Source organism: Lithobates pipiens, unplaced genomic scaffold (assembly GCF_037356315.1).
Source record: "Lithobates pipiens isolate NorthernLeopardFrog02 unplaced genomic scaffold, aLitPip1_a1.2 Scaffold_126, whole genome shotgun sequence".
Taxonomy (NCBI): Eukaryota; Metazoa; Chordata; class Amphibia; order Anura; family Ranidae; genus Lithobates; species Lithobates pipiens.
In genome coordinates, this window is record NW_027507714.1 from 1,235,608 (window position 1) to 1,244,997 (window position 9,390).

Genomic DNA, 9,390 nt, shown 5'->3' on the forward strand with positions numbered 1-9,390 from the left:
TGAAATGGGTTCCAAATGACCAAAATCGCACCCCCGGCCCTTTTATTCTGAAATGGGTGCAAAATGACCAAAATTGCACCCCCGGCCCTTTATCCTGAAATGGGTCCAAAATTACAAAATTGCACCCGGCCCTTTTACCCCGAAATGGTCCAAAATGACCAAATTGCACCCCGGCCCTTTTATCCTGAAATGGGTGCAAAATGACACTAAATCGCACCCCGGCCCTTTTATCCTGAAATGGGTCCAAAATGACCAAAATTGCACCCCGGCCCTTTTATCCTGAAATGGGTCCAAAATGACCAAAATTGCACCCCCGGCCCTTTTACCCCGAAATGGGTCCAAAATGACCAAATTGCACCCCCGGCCCTTTTATCCTGAAATGGGTCCAAAATGACACTAAATCGCACCCCCGGCCCTTTTATCCTGAAATGGGTCAAAATGACCAAAATTGCACCCCGGCCCTTTTATCCTGAAATGGGTCCAAAATGACCAAAATTGCACCCCCGGCCCTTTTACCCCGAAATGGGTCCAAAATTACCAAAATTGCACCCCGACCCTTTTATCCTGAAATGGGTCCAAAATGACAAATTGCACCCACGGCCCTTTTACCCGAAATGGGTCCAAACTGACCAAAATTGCACCCCCGGCCCTTTTATCCTGAAATGGGTGCAAAATGACATTAAACCCCCCCCCCGGCCCTTTTATCCTGAAATGGGTCCAAAATGACCAAAATTGCACCCCCGGCCCTTTCACCCCGAAATGGGTCCAAAATGACCAAAATCGCACCCCCGGCCCTTTTACCCCGAAATGGGTCCAAACTGACCAAAATTGCACCCCCGGCCCTTTTATCCTGAAATGGGTGCAAAATGACATTAAACCCCCCCCCCCCCCGGCCCTTTTATCCTGAAATGGGTCCAAAATGACCAAAATTGCACCCCCGGCCCTTTTACCCCGAAATGGGTCCAAAATGACCAAAATCGCACCCCCGGCCCTTTTATCCTGAAATGGGTCCAAAATGACCAAATCGCACCCCGGCCCTTTTATTCTGAAATGGGTGCAAAATGACCAAAATTGCACCCCCGGCCCTTTTATCCTGAAATGGGTCCCAAAATGACCAAAATTGCACCCCCGGCCCTTTTATCCTGAAATGGGTCCAAAATGACCAAATTGCACCCCCGGCCCTTTTACCCCGAAATGGGTCCAAAATGACCAAAATTGCACCCCCGGCCCCTTTTATCCTGAAATGGGTCCAAAATGACACTAAATCGCACCCCGGCCCTTTTATCCTGAAAATGGGTCCAAAATGACCAAAATTGCACCCGGCCCTTTTATCCTGAAATGGGTCCAAAATGACCAAAATTGCACCCCCGGCCCTTTTACCCCGAAATGGGTCCAAAATTACCAAAATTGCACCCCCGACCCTTTTATCCTGAAATGGGTCCAAAATGACCAAAATTGCACCCCGGCCCTTTTACCCCGAAATGGGTCCAAACTGACCAAAATTGCACCCCCGGCCCTTTTATCCTGAAATGGGTGCAAAATGACATTAAACCCCCCCCCCCCGGCCCTTTTATCTGAAATGGGTCCAAAATGACCAAAATTGCACCCCCGCCCTTTTTACCCCGAAATGGGTCCAAAATGACAAAATCGCACCCCGGCCCTTTTATCCTGAAATGGGTCCAAAATGACCAAAATCGCACCCCCGGCCCTTTTATTCTGAAATGGGTGCAAAATGACCAAAATTGCACCCCCGGCCCTTTTATCCTGAAATGGGTCCAAAATGACCAAAATTGCACCCCCGGCCCTTTTATCCTGAAATGGGTCCAAAATGACCAAAATTGCACCCCCGGCCCTTTTACCCCGAAATGGGTCCAAAATGACCAAAATTGCACCCCCGGCCCTTTTATCCTGAAATGGGTCCAAAATGACACTAAATCGCACCCCCGGCCCTTTTATCCTGAAATGGGTCCAAAATGACCAAAATTGCACCCCGGCCCTTTTATCCTGAAATGGGTCAAAATGACCAAAATTGCACCCCCGGCCCTTTTACCCCGAAATGGGTCCAAAATTACCAAAATTGCACCCCCGACCCTTTTATCCTGAAATGGGTCCAAAATGACCAAAATGCACCCCCGGCCCTTTTACCCCAAATGGGTCCAAACTGACCAAAATTGCACCCCCGGCCCTTTTATCCTGAAATGGGTGCAAAATGACATTAAACCCCCCCCCCGCCTTTTATCCTGAAATGGGTCCAAAATGACCAAAATTGCACCCCCGGCCCTTTTACCCCGAAATGGGTCCAAAATGACCAAAATCGCACCCCCGGCCCTTTTACCCCGAAATGGGTCCAAACTGACCAAAATTGCTCCCCGGCCCTTTTATCCTGAAATGGGTGCAAAATGACATTAAACCCCCCCCCGGCCCTTTTATCCTGAAATGGGTCCAAAATGACCAAAATTGCACCCCCGGCCCTTTTACCCCGAAATGGGTCCAAAATGACCAAAATCGCACCCCCGGCCCTTTTATCCTGAAATGGGTCCAAAATGACCAAAATCGCACCCCCGGCCCTTTTATCCTGAAATGGGTGCAAAATGACCAAACTGCACCCCTGGCCCCTTTTATCCTGAACTGGGTGCAAAATGACCAAATTGCACCCCCGGCCCTTTTATCCTGAAATGGGTCCAAAATGAAAACCCCCCCCCCCCCCCCGGCCCTTTTATCCTGAACTTGGTGCAAAATGACCAAAATTGCACCCCCGGCCCTTTTATCCTGAAATGGGTGCAAAACGACACTAAATCGCACCCCTGGCCCTTTTATCCTGAAATGGGTCCAAATGAACAAAATTGCACCCCCGGCCCTTTATCCTGAAATGGGTCCAAAATGACACAAAATCGCACCCCCGGCCCTTTTATCCTGAATGGGTCCAAATTACCAAAATCGCACCCCCGGCCCTTTTATTCTGAAATGGGTGCAAAATGACCAAAATTGCACCCCCGGCCCTTTTATCCTGAAATGGGTCCAAAATGACCAAAATTGCACCCCCGGCCCTTTTATCCTGAAATGGGTCCAAAATGACCAAAATTGCACCCCCGGCCCTTTTACCCCGAAAAATGGGTCCAAAATGACCAAAATTGCACCCCCGGACCTTTTATCCTGAAATGGGTGCAAAATGACACTAAATCGCACCCCCGGCCCTTTTATCCTGAAATGGGTCCAAATGACCAAAATCGCACCCCGCCCTTTTATCCTGAAATGGGTCCAAAATGACCAAAATTGCACCCCCGGCCCTTTTATCCTGAAATGGTTCCAAAATGACCAAAATTGCACCCCCGGCCCTTTTATCCTGAAATGGGTCCAAAATGACCAAAATTTCACCCCGGCCCTTTTATCCTGAAATGGGTCCAAAATGACCAAAATCGCACCCCCGGCCCTTTTATCCTGAAATGGGTGCAAAATGACCAAAACTGCACCCCTGGCCCCTTTTATCCTGAACTGGGTGCAAAATGACCAAAATTGCACCCCCGGCCCTTTTACCCCGAAATGGGTCCAAAATGACCAAAATTGCACCCCCGGCCCTTTTATCCTGAAATGGGTGCAAAATGACACTAAATCGCACCCCGGCCCTTTTATCCTGAAATGGGTCCAAAATGACCAAAATTGCACCCCCGGCCCTTTTACCGCGAAATGGGTCCAAAATGACCAAAATCGCACCCCCGGCCCTTTTATCCTGAAATGGGTCAAAATGACCAAAATTGCACCCCTGGCCCCTTTATCCTGAAATGGGTCCAAATGACCAAAATTGCACCCCGGCCCTTTTATCCTGAATGGGTGCAAATGACACTAAATCGCACCCCCGGCCCTTTTATCCTGAAATGGGTCCAAATGACCAAAATTGCACCCCCGGCCCTTTTATCCTGAAATGGGTCCAAAATGACCAAAATGCACCCCGGCCCTTTATCCTGAAATGGGTCCAAAATGAAACCCCCCCCCCCCCCGGCCCTTTTATCCTGAACTTGGTGCAAAATGACCAAATTGCACCCCCGGCCCTTTTATCCTGAAATGGGTGCAAAACGACACTAAATCGCACCCCTGGCCCTTTTATCCTGAAATGGGTCCAAAATGAACAAAATTGCACCCCCGGCCCTTTATCCTGAAATGGGTCCAAAATGACACAAAATCGCACCCCCGGCAAATTTTATCCTGAAATGGGTCCAAAATTACCAAAATCGCACCCCCGGCCCTTTATTCTGAAATGGGTGCAAAATGACCAAAATTGCACCCCCGGCCCTTTTATCCTGAAATGGGTCCAAAATGACCAAAATTGCACCCCCGGCCTTTTATCCTGAAATGGGTCCAAAATGACCAAAATTGCACCCCCGGCCCTTTTACCCCGAAATGGGTCCAAAATGACCAAAATTGCACCCCCGGACCTTTTATCCTGAAATGGGTGCAAAATGACACTAAATCGCACCCCCGGCCCTTTATCCTGAAATGGGTCCAAAATGACCAAAATCGCACCCCCGGCCCTTTTATCCCTGAAATGGGTCCAAAATGACCAAAATTGCACCCCCGGCCTTTTATCCTGAAATGGTTCCAAAATGACCAAAATTGCACCCCGGACCTTTTATCCTGAAATGGGTCCAAAATGACCAAAATTTCACCCCCGGCCCTTTTATCCTGAAATGGGTCCAAAATGACCAAATCGCACCCCGGCCCTTTTATCCTGAAATGGGTGCAAAATGACCAAAACTGCACCCCTGGCCCCTTTTATCCTGAACTGGGTGCAAAATGACCAAAATTGCACCCCCGGCCTTTTACCCCGAAATGGGTCCAAAATGACCAAATTGCACCCCCGGCCCTTTTATCCTGAAAATGGGTGCAAAATGACACTAAATCGCACCCCCGGCCCTTTTATCCTGAAATGGGTCCAAAATGACCAAAATTGCACCCCCGGCCCTTTTACCGCGAAATGGGTCCAAAATGACCAAAATTGCACCCCCGGCCCTTTTATCCTGAAATGGTGCAAAATGACACTAAATCGCACCCCCGGCCCTTTTATCCTGAAATGGGTCCAAAATGACCAAATCGCACCCCCGGCCCTTTTATCCTGAAATGGGTCCAAAATGACCAAAATTGCACCCCCGGCCCTTTTTATCCTGAAATGGGTCCAAAATGACACTAATCGCACCCCCGGCCCTTTTATCCTGAAATGGGTCCAAAATGACCAAATTGCACCCCGGCCCTTTTATCCTGAAATGGGTCCAAAATGACCAAAATTGCACCCCCGGCCCTTTTACCCCGAAATGGGTCCAAATTACCAAAATTGCACCCCGACCCTTTTATCCTGAATGGGTCCAAAATGACCAAATTGCACCCCCGGCCCTTTTACCCCGAAATGTGTCCAAACTGACCAAAATTGCACCCCCGGCCCTTTTATCCTGAAATGGGTGCAAAATGACACTAAATCGCACCCCCGGCCCTTTTATCCTGAAATGGGTCCAAAATGACCAAAATTGCACCCCCGGCCCTTTTTACCCCGAAATGGGTCCAAAATGACCAAAATCGCACCCCCGGCCCTTTTATCCTGAAATGGGTCCAAAATGACCAAAATCGCACCCCCGGCCCTTTTATCCTGAAATGGGTGCAAAATGACCAAAACTGCACCCCTGGCCCCTTTTATCCTGAACTGGGTGCAAAATGACCAAAATTGCACCCCCGGCCCTTTTATCCTGAAATGGGTCCAAAATGACAGAAAATCGCACCCCCGGCCCTTTTATCCTGAACTTGGTGCAAAATGACCAAATTTGCACCCCCGGCCCTTTTATCCTGAAATGGGTGCAAAACGACACTAAATCGCACCCCCGGCCCTTTTATCCTGAAATGGGTCCAAAATGACCAAAATTGCACCCCCGGCCCTTTTATCCTGAAATGGGTCCAAAATGACCAAAATTGCACCCCCGGCCCTTTTACCCCGAAATGGGTCCAAAATGACCAAAATTGCACCCCCGGCCCTTTTATCCTGAAATGGGTGCAAAATGACACTAAATCGCACCCCCGGCCCTTTTATCCTGAAATGGGTCCAAAATGACCAAAATTGCACCCCCGGCCCTTTTACCCCGAAATGGGTCCAAAATGACCAAAATTGCACCCCCGGACCTTTTATCCTGAAATGGGTGCAAAAGGACACTAAATCGCACCCCCGGCCCTTTTATCCTGAAATGGGTCCAAAATGACCAAAATTGCACCCCCGGCCCTTTTATCCTGAAATGGGTCCAAAATGACCAAAATCGCACCCCCGGCCATTTTATCCTGAAATGGGTGCAAAATGACCAAAATTGCACCCCCGGCCCTTTTACCCCGAAATGGTCCAAAATGACCAAAATTGCACCCCCGGCCCTTTTATCCTGAAATGGGTGCAAAATGACACTAAATCGCACCCCCGGCCTTTTATCCTGAACTTGGTGCAAAATGACCAAATTTGCACCCCCGGCCTTTTATCCTGAAATGGGTGCAAAACGACACTAAATCGCACCCCGGCCCTTTTATCCTGAAATGGGTCCAAAATGACCAAATTGCACCCCCGGCCCTTTTATCCTGAAATGGTCCAAAATGACCAAAATTGCACCCCCGGCCCTTTTACCCCGAAATGGTCCAAAATGACCAAAATTGCACCCCCGGCCCTTTTATCCTGAAATGGGTGCAAAATGACACTAAATCGCACCCCCGGCCCTTTTATCCTGAAATGGGTCCAAAATGACCAAAATTGCACCCGGCCCTTTTACCCCGAAATGGGTCCAAAATGACCAAAATTGCCACCCCGGACCTTTTATCCTGAATGGTGCAAAAGGACACTAAATCGCACCCCCGGCCCTTTTATCCTGAAATGGGTCCAAAATGACCAAATTGCACCCCCGGCCCTTTTATCCTGAAATGGGTCCAAAATGACCAAAATCGCACCCCCGGCCATTTTATCCTGAAATGGGTGCAAAATGACCAAAACTGCACCACCGGCCCTTTACCCGAAATGGGTCCAAAATGACCAAAACTGCACCCCCGGCCCTTTTACCCCGAAATGGGTCCAAAATGACACAAAATCGCACCCCCGGCCCTTTTATCCTGAAATGGGTCCAAAATGACCAAAATTGCACCCCCGGCCCTTTTATCCTGAAATGGTTCCAAAATGACCAAAATTGCACCCCCGGGCCTTTTATCCTAGAAATGGGTCCAAAATGACCAAAATTTCACCCCCGGCCCTTTTATCCTGAAATGGGTGCAAAATGACACTAAATCGCACCCCCGGCCCTTTTATCCTGAAATGGGTCCAAAATGACCAAAATTGCACCCCCGGCCCTTTACCCCGAAATGGGTCAAAATGACCAAAATCGCACCCCCGGCCCTTTTATCCTGAAATGGGTCCAAAATGACCAAAATCGCACCCCCGGCCCTTTTACCCCGAAATGGTCCAAAATGACAAAATTGCACCCCCGGCCCTTTTATCCTGAAATGGGTCCAAAATGACACTAAATCGCACCCCCAGCCCTTTTATCCTGAAATGGGTCCATAATGACCAAAATTGCACCCCGGCCCTTTTATCCTGAAATGGGTCCAAAATGACCAAAATTGCACCCCCGGCCCTTTTACCCCGAAATGGGTCCAAAATTACCAAAATTGCACCCCCGACCCTTTTATCCTGAAATGGGTCCAAAATGACCAAAATTGCACCCCCGGCCCTTTTACCCCGAAATGGGTCCAAACTGACCAAAATTGCACCCCCGGCCCTTTTATCCTGAAATGGGTGCAAAATGACACTAAATCGCACCCCCGGCCCTTTTATCCTGAAATGGGTCCAAAATGACCAAAATTGCACCCCCGGCCCTTTTACCCCGAAATGGGTCCAAAATGACCAAAATCGCACCCCCGGCCCTTTTATCCTGAAATGGGTCCAAAATGACCAAAATCGCACCCCGGCCCTTTTATCCTGAAATGGGTGCAAAATGACCAAAACTGCACCCCTGGCCCCTTTTATCCTGAACTGGGTGCAAAATGACCAAAATTGCACCCCCGGCCCTTTTATCCTGAAATGGGTCCAAAATGACAGAAAATCGCACCCCCGGCCCTTTTATCCTGAACTTGGTGCAAATGACCAAATTTGCACCCCCGGCCCTTTTATCCTGAAATGGGTGCAAAACGACACTAAATCGCACCCCCGGCCCTTTTATCCTGAAATGGGTCCAAAATGACCAAAATTGCACCCCCGGCCCTTTTATCCTGAAATGGGTCCAAAATGACCAAAATTGCACCCCGGCCCTTTTACCCCGAAATGGGTCCAAAATGACCAAAATTGCACCCCCGGCCCTTTTATCCTGAAATGGGTGCAAAATGACACTAAATCGCACCCCCGGCCCTTTTATCCTGAAATGGGTCCAAAATGACCAAAATTGCACCCCCGGCCCTTTTACCCCGAAATGGGTCCAAAATGACCAAAATTGCACCCCCGGACCTTTTATCCTGAAATGGGTGCAAAATGACACTAAATCGCACCCCCGGCCCTTTTATCCTGAAATGGGTCCAAAATGACCAAAATTGCACCCCCGGCCCTTTTATCCTGAAATGGGTCAAAATGACCAAAATCGCACCCCCGGCCATTTTATCCTGAAATGGGTGCAAAATGACCAAACTGCACCCCCGGCCCTTTTACCCCGAAATGGGTCCAAAATGACCAAAACTGCACCCCCGGCCCTTTTACCCCGAAATGGGTCCAAAATGACACAAAATCGCACCCCCGGCCCTTTTATCCTGAAATGGGTCCAAAATGACCAAAATTGCACCCCCGGCCCTTTTATCCTGAAATGGTTCCAAAATGACCAAAATTGCACCCCCGGGCCTTTTATCCTAGAAATGGGTCCAAAATGACCAAAATTTCACCCCCGGCCCTTTTATCCTGAAATGGGTCCAAAATGACCAAAATTTCACCCCCGGCCCTTTTATCCTGAAATGGGTCCAAAATGACCAAAATCGCACCCCGGCCCTTTTATCCTGAAATGGGTGCAAAATGACCAAAACTGCACCCCTGGCCCCTTTTATCCTGAACTGGGTGCAAAATGACCAAAATTGCACCCCCGGCCCTTTTACCCCGAAATGGGTCCAAAATGACCAAAATTGCACCCCGGCCCTTTTATCCTGAAATGGGTGCAAAATGACACTAAATCGCACCCCCGGCCCTTTTATCCTGAAATGGGTCCAAAATGACCAAAATTGCACCCCCGGCCCTTTTACCGCGAAATGGGTCCAAAATGACCAAAATCGCACCCCCGGCCCTTTTATCCTGAAATGGGTCCAAAATGACCAAAATCGCTCCCCGGCCCTTTTATCCTGAAATGGGTCCAAAAT